The sequence below is a fragment of the Lampetra fluviatilis genome, chromosome 6 (genome assembly GCF_964198595.1).
Source record: "Lampetra fluviatilis chromosome 6, kcLamFluv1.1, whole genome shotgun sequence".
NCBI lineage: Eukaryota > Metazoa > Chordata > Hyperoartia > Petromyzontiformes > Petromyzontidae > Lampetra > Lampetra fluviatilis.
Window position 1 is genome coordinate 7,501,736 of NC_136280.1, and position 19,960 is coordinate 7,521,695.

Consider the following 19,960-nt stretch of genomic DNA (forward strand, 5'->3'; position numbering starts at 1 on the left):
TCTCCCCGAAAAACCCCCCCCAAACTCTGCGACGAGGAAAGTCTGTAGTAGTTCAAACTTGATCTGATCTGTAGTAGTTGTTGTTGTAGCAGTGCGCGGGTAGTGCGCAACTTGTGGACTTGGTTATGATGATCCTGCTGTGGCGGCACGCTAATGATAAATCAACTCGTACCCGCTCTGCCCCTTGTCAGCAAAGCGATCGAGTGTGGCCCTCTTGGTGTGCCTGGGACCCTTCCACACACACACAGGCACGCGCAACTTCTTTTAACCCAACGCGACAAGACCTCCTCCCGTCTTACTTTAAATCAAGTCGCACACTGACCCGGAGGGCTTCGGCGTGTGCGTGTGTGTGTGTGACAGGGGGGAGGATAAAAAAAAACCTGTGATCGTTCCATTGGCTGAGACGCTTCATGTGCAGGGGTGGTGGGGGTGAATGGGTGGAGCGATAGTGCCATAGATTTTTTTTTGTACATGACAAAAAAAAAGTTAAGAATGATGATCCATCAACAACGGATTGTCAGATTTATTAATTTTTTTTTCTACCCCGGGGGGGAATTCTAAACAGGTGAGGGGATCTGTAGCTTTCATAAAATATTTTTTGTTTCTCTCCGAGATGAATTAATTAGCAGATAGAGGTGTGTCGAGGCGCGTGCCGGTTAGTTTTGTCTTCTCAGCAGCTTGCCTCCTCTTTCGACTCCAAAGTTATTCCTGCACAATAGGACTCCCACTGGGTCCCTCCATCACACGCATCGCACACACACACACAGAGAGAGAGAAGTGTCCCTTGTGTGTTCGATTAGTGCCTCTTCGCATTGTTCAACTGGCGTCATCTTTCGTGACAATAAATTTATGTTTTCCATTATTTAATCTAAGGTGTCATACGATTGCGAGTTTATTTTTTTTGGCATTATGTCCAGAGTATAATTTAAAAATGTTCCGAAAATCTGGCTCTTTGTAAAGGAAATCTACCGGACGATGATGATTGTCAGAATTTTCTGGCTGACATAAATAAGCTGGATTCCGACTGTAAGGCGTGTTCTCTCGCCTGGTGTAGTTTGATATGTTGTCTAAAGAGGTGCGGTGGACAAGTATGCTTTCTTTTGCAGTGTGGCTCAATTTACCCAACAGCAGCAGCAGCAGGAAGTCACAGATCGGTGTCATTGTTGGGATCGGGCATATTTGTGAGGTGAAACAGGAGGGCCGGACACGTCAACGGCGGCTCTGTGAGACGTGGATTCGTAGCATGCGTGCCTACAGTGCCATTCATCGAAACACGACTCCTACCTTTTGTTTGATACACGTACGGCTACTGTTACTCAAAACCAGTCGTGGATTCGTGAATTTTATGTAAGTGTATTGGGCAAAGGCAATTATTTATGTGACTAACTTTGCAGTAATCGTATTTTGCTTTGGATCGGTTGTTATAAACTAACATTGTCAATTTGTTTTGCAACGTGTCACAAAATGGATACTGTTGACACACTAAATATTTGCATATGTGTGTAACTGATGTATTTATTTAGTAGAATTTCCAGTTTTATTTTATTAATAAGCTACAACCCCCCTTTTCACTCATTTCCTTATAAGCTATTATCTCAATTCTCTATTGCAAGCTGCTTGCGCTTTAGAGTTACAGGGCATATATACAGTGCAAGTGTGCAACATACGTGCTGTGCATATATGTAACCTTGCATCTTAACATTCAATTGAAAAAACATTAAGGGGCCGTCCATGAATGATGATTTTGGACGATTTTTGACCCCCCCCCCCTCTCGTCACACGGCGTCACAAAAAGTCAGACCCCCCCTCAAATATGACGTCACAAAGCTCTGCCCCCCCCCCTCAAAACCATATTTCCATTTTGAAAATAAAACAAATCGCTTTAAACTATTGCCATTGTAGTGCGTGTTTAATGTGGCGCTGCATTCTGATGTTGTAGGAGAAAGCATGTATTAAAAAGTCTATTTAATTAAGTAGAACGTGTTGTCTATATTTATTTAAAGTGGCGCATTTTGATGTGACGTCACATTTCTCAAACCCCCCTCTTCGTCACACATCGTCACAAATGTCTGACCCCCCCCCCTAGGTGCGTGACGTCATTTATGGACGGTCCCTAATGAATGTCTACATTCAGGTCATTCATTAAACGTGAGGGTTGTACATGGTGGTCCAGATATCTTGTTATCGCCAATTAAAGTCCTTTGCTTATTCATGTTTTCACACTTATTGGTATAAAAAAAGTTTTAGAGAATTAAATAGGGGTCACAAGACATGTGGCCCACTCTTTACAGCTCCTTGTAAAATAGAGACAAAAATACTCATTAACTGACTTTGTTGTACTCAGAGAGCTTATGTTTCATCATGTTCAATGCCTGCGGAAATGCGTTGCATACAGTACTGGGTCCAGTCTAACACCTGACATTGACATCTCTAAACCTGGGTCAAGGTTGCATTAAAGACAGCGCCAGTTGATGTAAAGTGTGTAGTTATACCAATTATAATTTTCCTGGAACCAAATTGCCTGCAAATTAGAGTAACTGGATTACCGTACTTCAAGAGAAGCATAATTTAAACGCTGTTAACATGTTGCATCACCAAGCACCTATCATCAGCTACGTCCCTTTTAATGTTATCCCTTTCGTGACTGCAGGGATTCATCTTATTTGTTCTTTCGGTAAAGTCACGTAGAAGGGAAGTAATACAATAATAAAAATAAAACATAATAAAATAATTCTCACGACGTTTCGGCCACAACGCAAGCAGCCGTCCTCAGGTGAAACCAGGTCTGTCGAGGCGACAGCGTCTGAATGAAACAGCACACGTGCTTGGAGCATATATATAAGCTGGGTTGGTGTGCTGTTTCATTCAGACGCTGTCGCCTCGACAGACCTGTTCTTCACCTGAGGACGGCTGCTTGCGTTGTGGCCGAAACGTCGTGAGAATTATTTTATTATATTTTATTTTTATTATTTTATTACTTCCCTTCTACGTGATTTTACCGAAAGAACCAAGAAGATGACTCTATATTTTGTTCATTGAAACTAGGAAACGCTATTGCCAAGATTGTTCCGGTGACAGTGTTAGATTGCAGAGCCCACAATGCCAATGCCCTGGGACTGAATTGTGTCCTTGTAGTCTCCACCACTAGAGGGGGCTTTCTATTATGCTGTGCAAGTAAATGTTTAAAAAGAAAAGTAAATTTCTACTCTGCAAACATTTTACTCCCCTTTGGAGCAATATATAGTGGAGTTTGTTCAATATATATTTGTAAGTTAATATTTTTATTCGGTTTTGTGCTTATTCTTTTTTTTGTTGCTGTACCAAATTTACTTTTGATTCATTTTAATGTTCCATTGAACATTCCACCAATATGATCAAACGAGACAGCACGAGTCATTTGGTGAGGAGGTAAGGACAAACAACCCCTTGTAGCCAAATGGCATTGGGGCAGCTTTAATCCAGCAGTGGATTGCCAAGGGAGTCTGCTTATTATGAATGTACGTTAACCATAGTTAAAGCCCTTGACAAACTGTCGAAGATTCTAGTACCGTCCAGGTGCTCCTCTACTTACGAACGGGTTAGGTTCCAGAGGTCTGTTCGTAAGTCGATTTGTTCGTAAGTCCAACTTTACTCCTGTCGATTCCAAACGCACTAAACACGGGGAATGGCTTTAAAAGTTGTATAATCTCCTGTAGACGTAGATGCCACTGGTTCTTCATGTTCTGCAGATGTAGATGCTACCACCGCCATCTATTGCAGCGGCGGTAAAACTTATGACTCTCGGTCCGAACAAGCAACTGGACAAATGGACAGGTGTGTTCGTGCCTCTGAAAGTTCGTAAGTCTAATGCTCGTAAGTAGAAGAGTCCCTGTAATTACAAATGTGTGATGAACAGCATGTAAATCAGTCCTTTACTGGGGAAACTTCATGCCCCACGTGACCCATCGTTGAAGTGCAACGTAACTTTTTCACAAACTCTCACGACAGAGCAATTGAATGGCGATGTCGCCAAGAAGGGAATCTCTTTGAGTTGCTCTTCCTTCATTGGTCATGTGAAATTATTACCAGCGTTCTTTTGCTTCACAGGTAAACCATGACATCCCTTGAGCAGCAGCAGCAGCAGCAGTAGCTAAAAAAAGTAGATTTCTAAAGTAATAATAGAAATAAAATAAAATATTTCTATCATTACTTTTATTAATTTTAATTTTATTTTTTTACCTACGTGACTTTACCGAAAAAACCTAAGAGTATGATTCCGTGCAGTCACGAAAGCTTCAAATCTAGAATAGATTTCTAAAGCATAACGAAGGAAAGGTGCAGCCCTGCAATTGCCTGCTGCTGCCGTCGTCATCGCTACTAGGGGAAAGGCTTCACATGGAGGGAGTTCTAAAGAGGGGCCCTTCTAGAGAAGGTAATTTGGCCGGACTGTCGAGAAAGAGGTGGGATTACCCATATTTGACCTCGGCACACGAAGTTACTCAGTTGCATTGTTCGGGTGGACAGAGATAGAGTTGGGTGGGCGTGGTGCTGAAGAATCTTGCGCAATTGTTTTGACTGCCGACCGGGTGACCTGGATTGCAAGGCCAGTGTCCGTTCCATAGAATGTGTCATACCGACGTTATAAGTTCCCATGCTAAAGCGGGTACTCGAACATTTGGTAAAGACATTCGTTGCATATCGTGGACCAGATATCTTGTGACCCCCGATTAATTTACCCCTCACTTTTAGTTTTTACTTTGCATATTTATTTCTGTTATATATATATACTTAAAACATATAACGTTTTCGAGGATCAAATGGAGTCCCAGGACATCTGGACCACCCCTGTAGGTTGGTCACTTCTTTTGTACCTGGAGATGATGTCATTTTCTATTACTGTGCAATCAAAAAGAGCCGCAGTGCCATAATTGCACCAATTTTCTACAAATCGGGACACGTACCTTGATGTGGTTATAGTAAGTTCACCTTGTACTCTCCCATAACTTATTAACGTCTGTCTAGCCATTATTGTGTAGCCACTTTGCACTCAAATCCCAAAATAGTCTTAAATAAATTGGCAGCAAGAGAATTGCATACGAACCCTCTGTGCATGAAATTACAACAAAACTGTTGGTAATGGTTTAGCTTAGTGAGTAAACATGTTGCATCTCTCGTTGCGGTACATTGAAGGTGAGGGTAAAGGTGCAGCCCTGAAATGTCTTGCTCAACGCCTGCTGCCGCAAGGGTCTCGACGAGAGGGAGCTCTAGAGAGCGGGGGCTTTAGAGAGCTCCCACTAGAAGCTTTTGGCCTCCTCTTCCACGCTGGCCGGACGTCTCGGAAGAGGTGGAAGTCACTGCTGTGTACACATAAGCAGGAGGATTTAATTCATAACTGCGCACCATTTATTAAATTGCCACGCCGGGAATTCGTATTTTTTTTCAGTTTTTCAACCTCCTATCTAAGAAGAAACCAGAGCCACACATCGCAAAGCTGGATGTTAACAAGACCGTGATTAATCAGAGTAACATCACAATTTCTGACACTCTAAAAACGGTACTGGCCAAAGGACTAAATTTCGCCGTCACCCCTAAATATATACCAGTAGAGGATATGATTTCTCAGATTGATGTAGCCCTCAGAGGCATAGGACACATCCATGCGGATGTAGCAAGAGCTGAAATGGCTACTATTCTTAAGAATGCTAAGAAACCCACTAGTAACATCAGCAAAAACGAACGCTCTGAACTCGCGGACCTAAAAAAGAGAGATGATATAGTCATCCTCTCGGCAGACAAGGGCAATGCCACGGTCATCATGGATAAAGATTTATACAACAACTAAATCCTGGACCTTCTTAATGATGGGAGTTACTCCAAAATTAAAAACGATCCCACTAAAAGCCTAACGACGAAAACCAACAGTATCATCACGAGTTCGACTTCCCTAATCGAACCAAGCAAACGTCCCTCTCTAAAACCATCGGCGGCAAGACCTCCCAGACTCTATGGTCTTCCCAAAATCCATAAGGAAGGCACCCCGCTACGACCCATTGTGTCGACGATAAACTCTCCTACGTACAAACTAGCCCGTTTTCTATCAGATACTCTGCTCCCTTTCACAGGCAAGACCTCTTCGGCAGTACTCAACTCAACCCAATTAGTCTCTATGGTTAAGGACATGGTACTATCTCCTGATGACATCCTCGTCAGCTTTGATGTAGTATCTTTGTTTACCAAAGTCCCAGTACCGGACACCCTAACAATAATTGAGGACTTAGTCCAACATGGATTGAATTCTGATGCACCTGCGCTGGTTAGGCATTGCCTCACCAACACCTATTTTACCTGGAATGGCACCTTCTACAAACAGAATGAGGGTACCCCTATGGGCTCCCCTTTGTCACCAGTTATAGCCAACATGTTCATGGAAAAGTTTGAATCAGACGCCATCCAGACATCCACCCTGCGTCCTTCCCTGTGGAAGAGGTATGTGGATGACACTTTCGTCATCTGGCCACATGGCCTCCCAGCATTGAACCACTTCTTGGACCACATAAATTCTAGACACCCATCCATCAGATTCACCATGGAAGTGGAGAAAGACGGTAAACGGATCCTTGGGACATTCTGTCTACAGGAAAGCCACCCACACAGATTCCTACTTGAAACCGGATTCCCACCACCACCCATCTCAAAAGAATTCTCTCATAAAAACGCTATACCACAGAGCCCATGGCATTTCTGACAAACACCACCTGACCGGTGAATTAAGACATGTACATCGGGCCCTCAGGATGAACGGATACTCTGACCGTACTATCCGCCAAGCTGTCTCTCCCACCACACAGAAACAGCCACATGAAACTCTGACCAAAACCATCACGTTACCATACATAGCAGGCGTGACCAAAAAGATCTCCAAAATTCTAAACAAACATAAGATCCAAGTCCGATTCAGTACAGTGCATAAAATCCGTGATCTGATTCCATCTGTGAAGAATGTCGTTCCTGACTTACAGTATCCTGGTGTCTACAAATTGAGTTTCATTTGTGGTAATTGCTACATTGGAGAAACGAAACGTCATGTTTCTGATCGTGTCCGCGAGCACAAGTCAGATCTGAAACACGGCAGAACTGATTCTTCTGCCGTTGCCGATCATTGCTACAACTCGGTGGGCTCTCATGAAATTGTCTTTTCCGAGACCAAGGTTCTCTGCAAACCTCCCGGCTACCATCAAAGGTTTGTACACGAAGCCATACAAATATACAAACACAGACATAATTTCAACCGTGATGATGGGTACAAACTTAGTAATCATTGGAAAGATGTTATCAACCACGCAAAAAAAGACTTAATTACACTTTTTTGGACCATCTTATCTGACAGGCACTATTTTACTTTACTTTACCGAGTGTTAACATCCCCAGTTATTTTTTAACAGTACTCTCTTCATTGTTCAGCCAGCATTGGTATAAACATGGGCATTTTCGTTATTTTGTCTATCATGTGTATCAGACCTCCCCTCCCCCTCTCTGTCCATTGTGTTGGCGTGTGCAGCAGCAACCGCGTCCAAGCCGTCGTCCATTGTTTTGGCCCCGCCCCCCCTCTCCCTCCCGATGCGTTGTGCTTAGCACTCCGTGCTGTCTTTGAGCCCCGCCCCCCTCCCTCCCGATACGTTCCATTCATTGGCTACCACATTCTGATGAGCCCCCCCCCCTCTCCTCCCCCCTTCAACTTGCTTACAAGGGATTACATCTTGAATCATTGCCTCACTTGATGCAGCTTATTCGGCTGTGACGGTCCCACCTGATGACGGAGACTTGTGTTGCCTCCGAAACGTCGTGATTTTTGTTTTATTTTATTTTCATTAATTTTGATGTTTTACCTACGTGACTTTACCGAAAAAACCTAAGAATATGATTCATTTATGAGATATAACCCTGTGAGCCATGTGGCTCTTGACTCGGGTGCAACCGCAACAGACAAAATCATGAACAAGAAACATCTTAAAGTAACTACACGCAACAGAAAAATCGAGGAAAAGACAGCAACGTCTTCCAGAAAAAACACCGCATTTCAACGCTGTGTGCTCAAAATCCCAGTTGGGATGCAAGTCAAACAATAACAACCATAAGACAATGTAGATTAAAGTTATCAGGCTAACTCTGTACTACAACAAACAAACATGGCTAAACCAAAACGTCTTCAAAATCACCTAAATAAAGCTATAAAAAGCTATAAAAACAAGAATATTACCGGCGACCTCTTGATTGCAGGTTCGTTGTGCTCACCGTTGCACCACGGGTTGTCGTTCCTCGAGTTCACTGACTGTTACAAAAAAAAAGTCTTTTCCGGAACCGACTCTTGCACTGAGCCCCAGCTCTAACCACAGTGTAAGATGTCTGGCTCTCTTAACTATTAGATGCATACATTATACAGCACGCAGCTTATCAACGGTGGATCTTGTGCATCGGGGTAATTGACACTCTCAGCGTAGTCACGTTGCAGTGATGAAGTGAATTAATAATTAGCGCGCATCGTGTTTCATGAAACATTAATCACCTGCAATGATTTGCAATGCCAAACAGAGACGCTCTTAATGTATGTTTATGATCATTAGAAGGGCCATTTGCATGACTACGTCAGAATAGTGTCTAAATGGCGGTGTTTTATTTAGCACAATCTATACTTGGTACGACACGTAGTCCTCACCGTGTCGATGTTGGCTGCATATGATAGTGCTTTCGTGGAGTTTGCTGTGTTTAATCTGCTCGGATGCACGTGGGCTTGGTGGATTGTTTTTGCGTCGTGGAATTGCCCTCGTCCAGCAGTGGATTGATCACGGTTGATGATAATGAATCGTTTGTGAAAAGGAAACATTTTGAATTCGTCAAAGGGTGTCGGAAGAAGCTCCACGCCTTTCGGGCATTGCTACACTCTGAAGTGAAAATAACAAAACCATCATCACCATCCATTGATAATGGTGTTTTATAGAAGTGCATTAATTATTTTGGTAACGGGACGTACTTTTCAACGTGTGGTTGTCAACATATGTGCAGTCATGGAAGTATTTTTTTTTTAGAAAAATAAGAAATGAAACAATCACAGCATCAGAATTATTTTATTGCACAAAACCATACTATACAGTACACATGCAATTATAATGTTCATTTAAAAAATGTATTATTATACCAAAGCTAAAAAGTTGTTATCAACAAAGCACAAATATATAAATCTCGGATTTAAGCTTTCGTGACTGTAGGAATTACTATACTCATTGGTTCTTTCGGTAAAGTCACGTATGTAGAAATAAAATAAACATAAAATAGATCAGGGTTTGCTGAGTTTGCGTCTCCCATCTTCTTGCTGCCTTTGCCTCCGTGCAGTGTGCCGTTCTCGGTGTGCTCTGTGATGTCCCTCGGTGTGCTCTGTGTGTGATGTCCCTCTGTGTGTGATGTCCCTCTGTGTGTGATGTCCCTCTGTGTGTGATGTCCCTCTGTGTGTTCTGTGTGTGATGTCTCTCTGTGTGTGATGTCCCTCTGTGTGTGATGTCCCTCTGTGTGCTCTGTGTGTGATGTCCCTCTGTGTGTGATGTCCCTCTGTGTGTGATGTCCCTCTGTGTGTTCTGTGTGTGATGTCTCTCTGTGTGTGATGTCTCTCTGTGTGTGATGTCCCTCTGTGTGCTCTGTGTGTGATGTCCCTCTGTGTGTTCTGTGTGTGATGTCTCTCTGTGTGTGATGTCCCTCTGTGTGCTCTGTGTGTGATGTCCCTCTGTGTGTTCTGTGTGTGATGTCTCTCTGTGTGTGATGTCCCTCTGTGTGCTCTGTGTGTGATGTCCCTCTGTGTGTTCTGTGTGTGATGTCTCTCTGTGTGTGATGTCCCTCTGTGTGTTCTGTGTGTGATGTCTCTCTGTGTGTGATGTCCCTCTGTGTGCTCTGTGTGTGATGTCTCTCTGTGTGCTCTGTGTGTGATGTCTCTCTGTGTGTGATGTCCCTCTGTGTGCTCTGTGTGTGATGTCTCTCTGTGTGTGATGTCTCTCTGTGTGTGATGTCCCTCTGTGTGCTCTGTGTGTGATGTCCCTCTGTGTGTTCTGTGTGTGATGTCTCTCTGTGTGTGATGTCCCTCTGTGTGCTCTGTGTGTGATGTCTCTCTGTGTGTGATGTCTCTCTGTGTGTGATGTCCCTCTGTGTGTTCTGTGTGTGATGTCTCTCTGTGTGTGATGTCCCTCTGTGTGTGATGTCTCTCTGTGTGTTCTGTGTGTGATGTCTCTCTGTGTGTGATGTCTCTCTGTGTGTGATGTCCCTCTGTGTGTTCTGTGTGTGATGTCTCTCTGTGTGTGATGTCCCTCTGTGTGCTCTGTGTGTGATGTCCCTCTGTGTGTTCTGTGTGTGATGTCTCTCTGTGTGCTCTGTGTGTGATGTCCCTCTGTGTGTTCTGTGTGTGATGTCTCTCTGTGTGCTCTGTGTGTGATGTCCCTCTGTGTGCTCTGTGTGTGATGTCCCTCTGTGTGTGATGTCCCTCTGTGTGCTCTGTGTGTGATGTCTCTCTGTGTGCTCTGTGTGTGATGTCTCTCTGTGTGTGATGTCCCTCTGTGTGTTCTGTGTGTGATGTCTCTCTGTGTGTGATGTCCCTCTGTGTGTGATGTCCCTCTGTGTGTTCTGTGTGTGATGTCTCTCTGTGTGCTCTGTGTGTGATGTCCCTCTGTGTGTGATGTCTCTCTGTGTGTTCTGTGTGTGATGTCTCTCTGTGTGTGATGTCCCTCTGTGTGTGATGTCTCTCTGTGTGTTCTGTGTGTGATGTCTCTCTGTGTGTGATGTCCCTCTGTGTGTGATGTCCCTCTGTGTGTTCTGTGTGTGATGTCTCTCTGTGTGTGATGTCCCTCTGTGTGTGATGTCTCTCTGTGTGTTCTGTGTGTGATGTCTCTCTGTGTGTGATGTCCCTCTGTGTGTGATGTCCCTCTGTGTGTTCTGTGTGTGATGTCTCTCTGTGTGCTCTGTGTGTGATGTCCCTCTGTGTGCTCTGTGTGTGATGTCCCTCTGTGTGTGATGTCTCTGTGTGCTCTGTGTGTGATGTCCCTCTGTGTGTGATGTCTCTGTGTGCTCTGTGTGTGATGTCCCTCTGTGTGTGATGTCTCTGTGTGCTCTGTGTGTGATGTCTCTGTGTGCTCTGTGTGTGATGTCCCTCTGTGTGCTCTGTGTGTGATGTCCCTCTGTGTGCTCTGTGTGTGATGTCCCTCTGTGTGTGATGTCTCTGTGTGCTCTGTGTGTGATGTCCCTCTGTGTGTGATGTCTCTGTGTGCTCTGTGTGTGATGTCCCTCTGTGTGTGATGTCTCTGTGTGCTCTGTGTGTGATGTCTCTGTGTGCTCTGTGTGTGATGTCCCTCTGTGTGCTCTGTGTGTGATGTCCCTCTGTGTGCTCTGTGTGTGATGTCCCTCTGTGTGTGATGTCTCTGTGTGCTCTGTGTGTGATGTCCCTCTGTGTGTGATGTCTCTGTGTGCTCTGTGTGTGATGTCCCTCTGTGTGTGATGTCTCTGTGTGCTCTGTGTGTGATGTCTCTGTGTGCTCTGTGTGTGATGTCCCTCTGTGTGCTCTGTGTGTGATGTCCCTCTGTGTGTTCCCTCGCTGTGTGGTTTTCGCCATTTTCACTTGAGGACGAGCGCTTGTGTTGCGTTCGAAACGTCGTGATCTATTTATTGTCATTTTATTTCTACATACGTGACTTTACCGAAAGAACCAATAAGTACACAAATACATACTTTCTGCAAGTATTTCAATTGCCATCTACTGTGACGAATGAGTAATGTCAGCGGGTTTTTTGTTGTTGAATAATTCATATTCTAGGTGGTGGTCTTGGGGGTTACATCTGTGTGAGTGAAACATTATCCTTGCCAACCCCCACTACCTACCAGTGTGGTGAAGTATGGTCATGCCCTTTCCCACATTACTCTGGCTCACCAAGAGAAGATACTAAGTAGTTGCAGCATCATAAAAAAAACAACTAATTGTGCTAGTTTTCAGACACTGTAATCAGTCACCCTAAGTCGTGATGATGCGTGCATCTAAAGCAGTGGTTCTTAGTCTTCACTGCAAAATTGCACCCCTTTGATTCTCAATAGTATTGTTTTCTTAAATAATGTTAATACATATCTAGGCTTCGTGAAACAAAGTAGCTGCCCTTGCTTAATTTAGGTATTTCGACGATTTACCTTCTAAAAACCATCCGGCCACGTCTCGCAGCCCCAGGGGGTGCCGTGCATCCCAGCTTAAGAACCACTGCTCTAGAGGGGCTTTAGACCTTCCTTTTTGTGAAGGGCCTTCCATCAGCAGTGGTGTGAGCAAATCAATTGCAGCCCTGGCTGTTGACGATCATGGGACTCGTATGAAACGCAACAAAGTGACGAGCGCGAGAAAAGTGGTTTGATTTCACGCGGCTTTCATTGAGCACCTTTACCACGTGTGATCACGTTAAAGTTGAAATGCCGTAACGCGAGAGTCGCCGTACAAGCGTTTCATTATTTAAACGGGCTCCATGTATAATGCATTACGTAGCGCATAGCTAAAGACGGCTGCGCGAAGATCGCCCGGTGACATTTTGATGCAGGCCATCGGGGAGTGTGCCAAGTGCTGCCTCCAAATTGCTCCTCGGCACGGCAGCGTGGGCTGGAGGCCACTACGATGTATCTCGAGGTATGGTGTTGCTGCTGCTGCTGTTTGTTTTTTGAAGCGTAAGTGGTGGTGAGTTTTTTTATCAATTGAAAACTTTCGTGACTGCAGGGATTCATCTTCTCGGTTCTTTCGGTAAAGTCACGTAGAAGGGAAATAATATAATAAAAATAAAACATAATAAAATACAATTTTCACGACGTTTCGGCCACAACGCAAGCAGCCGTCGTCAGGTGAAGAACAGGTCTGTCGGAAAAGTTTCAGACGCTGTCTTTCCGACAAACCTGTTCTTTACCTGAGGACGGCTGCTTGCGTTGTGGCCGAAACGTCGTGAGAATTATATTTTATTATGTTTTATTTTTATTATTTTATTATTTCCCTTCTACGTGACTTTACCGAAAGAACCAAGAAGATGGTGGTTTTTTTTGCAGGAAAAAAAATAACACTTTGCAAATCACTACTATATTTTACCAGTGGCAAAATATAGTAGTAGGTTTTTACCCTTTAAACTGGTTGTACGCCTTTTGGCGTCATCTGGTCCAACACCAATAGAGACTAGGCTCTAAGAAAAGCTGTCTCGGGTGTGGACCAATCAACTTCTAGGACAGTGCATATCATTATCATCATCAGAGTTGTTTCTTTTTGTTTGCATTTTGACTGCTTGTGTTGTGGTTATTGCAAACATGATGCCTTGTATAAAGGTGTCAGTTTTTGAACCAGTTTAAAGGGTAAACATCTACTACTATACTTTGCAAATCTTCAACAGTTGCGTGATCGCGAGCGCAACATGCAACTCGCGCGACAAAAGTAATATTCCAGCGATTTGAGTTTAATTGCGGTTAAAAAAAAATGTTTTGACAGTACGCGACAGTCGGTGTGAAGTCGCGCCGCTCGCGGATCAGTTTGGGTGTCCGCTGGCCCGTAGCTCTCTTGCAAGAATGTTTTGATGATGAAAGACACTCTCCGAAATTCACCTCTCAATAAGGATACATTACTCTCTCTAAGATGTTCAACCTATTGATGTTGCATTGAGGCTCTGCGCGTGCGTCCGTTTTATTGATTGCTTTGTGAGCAAATATTGCCGACGATGGTGAGCACTGTTGTCTCAAAACTCTGTGAACTTGCGATAATCTGATTGGGTATTTAGACGTCAAAGGTTTTGATGTGAAGCGTGTCTTCTTATGCATGCCAGCTAAGATAATTGTATAACATGAGACGCGGAAATGCATATATGCACTGCACAGCGTGCATCTCTTATGGTCGTAATGACATGTGCCTTTGTGACACATGCTTTATTCATGACTGAGCTGTTACTATTCAGTCAGATAAAGCAACCTTAGTTAAGACAGTGGTCCCGATGAATGATCTAATGAAGCCATCGAAGGCAACCACAAAGTGAAACTAAATAGCCTGACAAACTATATATATAACATGCTCATCTTTAGACATGTAAACCTGCCGGGTCATGCATTATTTAAATACATTAGTTTATTTATCTCCTATGTGATACAGGAGAGCTCCTCTCTGCTGTGGTGATGTGGGGGGCACATTTTAGGTATTTCTTATTATCCGCTGGGTAATTCACGAATCTACTCCCCTTGTCTGTGGGAAAACATGTGCATACTGAGGGCAAATTTTCTGATGAACTCCTCTTAGCTGTGCAAAATGTATGGATAATCAGAATATATTCCACAAAGCAGGATGGGAAAAATTGCGAGTGAGGAAGAATACGGACATGGATGGTAGGATTTTTCACAGCTCATGCAGATAATAGGAGTCGTTCATAATAGGATCACGGATAATAATGCGAGTTCTCCACTTGGCACTTTATATATATTTGAACGTATTATTCTCAGACGCGATATTTAATCGTTAAATTTCATGTCATGCATTACAGGGGGGGGGGGTGGTGGTGGGGGGAGATACCAAGTTCAGGGCACTCTGTGAATAACTTGTGGATGCATGCAGGTCTCGCTGCTTCTGGCTTTTGGCACCTTTCCCGGGCACGCGAACCACTGTCCCCCCCTTCGCTTCGTCCTTGCGGGAGGGGTCCTTCAAGGCTGCGGCTGACGCTGGGAGGAATGTTTTGACATTGCAGGCGCGCTCAAGGAGCACAAGTCACTGCATTTTTACAAGGAATGCGACATTTTATATATTTAAAAAAAATGTTTTCAATATTCACTCTACCGCTCTGAAGTGGCATGGCCAGCTGACATGTGTACCAACGAGAGCATTGATTGATTCTAGATTTGAAGCTTTCGTGACTGCAAGGATTCATATTCTTAGGTTTTTTCGGTAAAGTCACGTAGGTAAAACATTAAAATTAATAAAAGTAAAATAAAATAAAAATCACGACGTTTCGGAGGCAACACAAGCTTCCGTCTTCAGGTGGAACCGTCACAGCCACGACAGCTGTATCAAGTAAATGAGAGATTTCAGGAGCTACCACTCCGTTTATATAATGGTTGGAGAGGGGGGAAGGGCCAAGTACAGCACACTTTTTATTCATATGGTAAGGTGAGGCTTAAGAGGGTGAGCCTTTGTTATGGAGAGGTACGGTTTGTGACTCAACCTGGCCTACCTAACAATAGTGCGTTAATTGGTCGCACTTAGCATTAATTGGTCGCACTTAACCCCCGTGTTGTCATGTGTGCCAAAGATCCACTCATACATCCAAATTCTATATACACAGTACGGTCTGTTTATAGATACCCCGATGAAATAATAGGGAGGCCTCGTAGAATAAGAGAGAAAACATTTTACAGTGGGTACCCCGGAGATCGAACTTAATTCGTTCCAGAAGGCCATTCGAACACCGATTTGTTCGAACACCGAATTAATTTTCCCCATAAGAATGAATGTAAATTACATTAATTGGTTCCAGACACAAGAAATATCTCATTATAAAGCATTTTTACACGAAGTTTACAGTAATGCCATGCGTAAAAGCATACAAAATAACAAGAAACACAATAAATAAATGGAATAAATGAATAAATATATGGAATAATTGAAATAAATGAACATTGAACTTCACTTTACCTGTAGTAAGAAGAGTTGATAGCTTGAGTGGAAGGTGGTGAGGAGGAGGAGGTGGTAAAACCTTTGTCTGAGCAAGCGTCATGCACGCTGGCCATACGCGTCTCAGCTGTACAGGTTCTTTCAAGTCGCGATTGCCCCGTTCGACCTCCGAATTTCGTTCGGTTTCCGGGGCAAAAAATGTTCGGAAATATCGTTTGAACACCGATTTGTTCGAGTTCTGGTGCGTTCCATCTCCGAGGTTCTACTGTATTTCAGGGTCCTCTCCACGGTCCCCACCACATCCATTAAACGCGTTAAACAGTTTGACACTCTGCCCTGTATAATATATTTAATAACCTGTTGTGATGTCAATAAGAGAGTCATTTGTAATGAATGGAGTATCTACACTTGGATCGACCTGGATAGCGTCGTAAAAGTATACTTGCCCTGAAACCTGTAAAGCTTCATTACTGTTATTAATGGGGCTGTTTAAAGAAAGGGCTGTGTAAGTGTTTTTGGAGTGTAAATGACAGTAATTGCCATGCTCTAAGGTAGGGGATTTTCAAATTACGAAGGACAAAATAACGTGAGACAGCGAAGAGCATTTCAAGACCATTCCATTTGGCTTCTATAATTAAAAGTACATCTAAGCTGGATATCCTTGAATTAAAGAGGTTTTTAATAGTTCTTTTCATTAATGACATCACAGATTTGTTTAGAATAAAAAAAAACTCAAACAAAACTTGTATAAATATTTATTCCTTTGAGCCAAAGATTAAAACAACACACATCAATGATTTTGTCCAAATGCATTATATTAACCTCAATAGTCATGTAAAATTAATACTCGAACATCATTACATTCATCACCATTTTTTTTGTCAAAGTCTGCTGTTTTTAGCCACAATAATTTCTTCCCAGGGAACCTTAATTTGTGCTGAGGTTAAATGGAATGTGGCACTCACGTCGAAATATTAAATTATTGGTCAGAATATGCCACAATTTCAAGGGAATATAATTTAATAAGCAAGTTGCACTATAATTGTATAATGCCTCAGACACCCTCTGGGCCACACATAGCCAAACCCACTAATTCTAGGGGGAGAACAGCATGCATGTTTGTACATTGAGCTTTTTGCACATCGTACGTAGCCAAACGTGCTATTTGGACGTGCATGGGAAGGATGTGGCGAAGAGGACAAGTCCAGTACGATGCAAATGCCACACTAGGTTCGCCAAACGTCAGCGTGTGATTAAAAGTTTCCACTGCAGGATACTAAAACAACTACTGTATACAGTTACGTAGTGTAGCCGTGACGCGTGTTATTTCAGTGGAAATTACTCTGATAATTGTTTTTTTACCCTTCTATCTGGCAACAAAACTGACACCTTTTTACAAGGAGTCATGTTTGCATAGACCGCAATACCTGCAGTCATAATACAAACAAAAGACATAACTCTGATAATGTGCACTGTCCTTGAAGTTGATTGGTCCACACCCGAGACAGCTTTCCTTAGAGCCTAGTCTCACATGGGTTGGACCAGATGACGCCAAAAGGCGCACAACTCAAAGACAATGCACCATCAGAGTATGAGAGCTCGGGGTAAGCATTTACACCATTTTACTGGCAAATGAGGTTCCAATGGGGAAATTACTCTGTTAACCGTTTGCTTGTTTATTACTTCATACGTGTATTGAAGATGACATTGTTTCTAAAACCCGCGTGCAATTCTAACATGTAACGTAATGAAGCAAAAACAGTTGTAAACTTTACCTGTGGTAGTTTAACACGTAGGCTTTCGCGACCAATATGATTCATAATAAACGTTTTTGGGTTTAGATCGCGTTATTTATAAATGTGTCGTATCCCTCCACCACCCGACACGGCCAAGCAGCAAAAAAAGTGTCACGTTGACAAAAGACAAATAGTTCACTACTTTAGCCCACCGGTGTGTTGAAGAGTGAAACCACAACATTTACAATTTTTTTGAGTACGACGTTTCGCTGGTAATTGCATCCAGCATCATCGGGCAATTCGCCAGAATGGTGAGAGCAGCAGCAGGGTGACGTCACCTGTGGTAGTTCAACATGGAGCACATATAACAAGCGGTGGAGAGGTGGCACAGTGGTTAGTTAGCACCCTGAGCAGCTATGATTCCTGAGATTGATTCCTGGTCATGGCTAACATCAGTAGTGAGTGCTACCTACAACTGGTCATGAGTGGCCACTTTCACAAAACTGCTGTGACTGAAAATCATCATGAGCGTCGTTATGGAGGCTATAAACAACAACATAAACAAGCGGACAATACGTGTCCTTCACACAACCGTCTCTCCAAGTAAACAAATACAAGTTTTCTCGCACAATTCATCAGACGCACGGTCTTCTGAGAGCGCATACTTTTTAGCAGTAGTGTCTGAAGGTATGCACTCCAGGACGGCTGTGCGGATGATGGCGAGGTGTTAACTGCCTCGCCTAACATACAAGAGGCCGATACAGCTATCGTGCTGTGACGGTTCCACCTGAAGACGGAAGCTTGTGTTGCCTCCGAAACGTCGTGATTTTTATTTTATTTTACTTTTATTAATTTACATTTTTTACCTACGTGACTTTACCGAAAAAACTTAAGAATATGAATCTTTGCAGTCACGAAAGCTTCAAATCTAGAATTAAGAGACCGTAGGTTCAATCCTGACCCTGAGTTTGCATCTTCTCCCTGCGGTCACGTGGGTTTTTCTCTGGGTCTTCCGGTTTTTCCCTCCACATTTAGTAACATGAGTCCGGAGTATTTGGCTGCTATACATTTCCAGATGATAAGCCACGACTTTGAGCTATCGTTTGTGGCCAGGTCGCTTATGAAAAAGAGTGGGACTTGGCTGGTAAAAAAAAATGTAACAGCCAAAAAAAAAGATTTTATTTTTTTTAATTCACGTGGAGAGATGGATATGTGAAGGACACGTTGCTTATTTATTTTCCTCGGAATTTTTTTTTAAATATGATAAAACTACGTCCATGATTGACTCAAAGTGGGAAGGTCTTTATTCAGTAATGGATTAACAAGGAACTGCCACAATAATCGAAATGATTATGAGTTACGTATAATGATTTAAATATGCTTTCGACTGCCAAGAGCGCTCTGTTTGTAAATCAACTAAGAAGTGCTGAGTTATGTTGATTTGTTCCAGTAGTCATCTCTAACTCACGTACTTTGTGTACTCATAAATATAAACCAAAGTGCCACCAGTTTGTTTTTCAGTTAAGCTCTGCTGTGGAGGTTGGGTCATTCCAGGAAAGTAATACTCAAGGCTCTTTAACTTAATTAAATTGTTGTTAAATTAACGCTTGTCGTATGCAACGACGACACAATTGTTTGATGAGTTGCGATTTTCCTAAAACAGTGTTAATATATACATTTAAACCATTGGTCATATATTTAGTCATGAATGAGTGAGTCCATATTGAGAGTATGTATTGCATGTCCTTCAAGCGTTTGCTTTAAATGAAATTTTTAAAAAATATCTGCAGTCGCTGTACTATCGTGAAATGGATATGAGCGAAGGCGTACAGCACACCGTGTAGGCATTGATCTCATAGAGGCTGACTCATATTTCAGAGACAGTGTGGCTCACCTTTCAGTCAAGGCAGCTGAGACCGTGGACAGGGTTTCATCGTGAGCTGTGGTTTCTGCCTTCCCAGTGGCAGGGTTTGTTACACCGTGGCTTGGTAGATTATCTAGATTACTAGTGGTGGGGTAAAGTGGTGGTACATCTGCCCGTCCCAATGCCGTCTGTTCCATATGAAAGGGGCAGAAATGTGCAGACAGTGCAGAAAAACAGAAACTCATTCGTTAATAACACTCTCTTATAATAAAGAAATAGGCAACAGGTGATTTTTTGGGCAATGGGCCTTGTTCAAAGCAGACTGTGCACAGAGATGGATTGACCCCTCCTACAACACCTAACTCTGTTCAAGGCTAACTTTTTCAAATCTGTAATTGCTAAACGAAATCCACACGACGGTGCAGCTCCGTTACAATGATATACAGTAGTCAATGTGCCATTGGGATGTAACAATACCAATTCCCTCACCTAGCTCACCTTTTTTTTTTCTCAGCCGATTACTTTTATTCTCAATGAAATGAAAAAGCACACGACACATTAATTTATTGATACGATAGTCAATGCTGCACTGGGTTCATATATACCTTAGAATGACTCTACAGCTCAGTTGCAACTATATACAGTACAGCCGTCAATGTGCCAGCAGGGAATACACATAAACAAATATTATTTAGT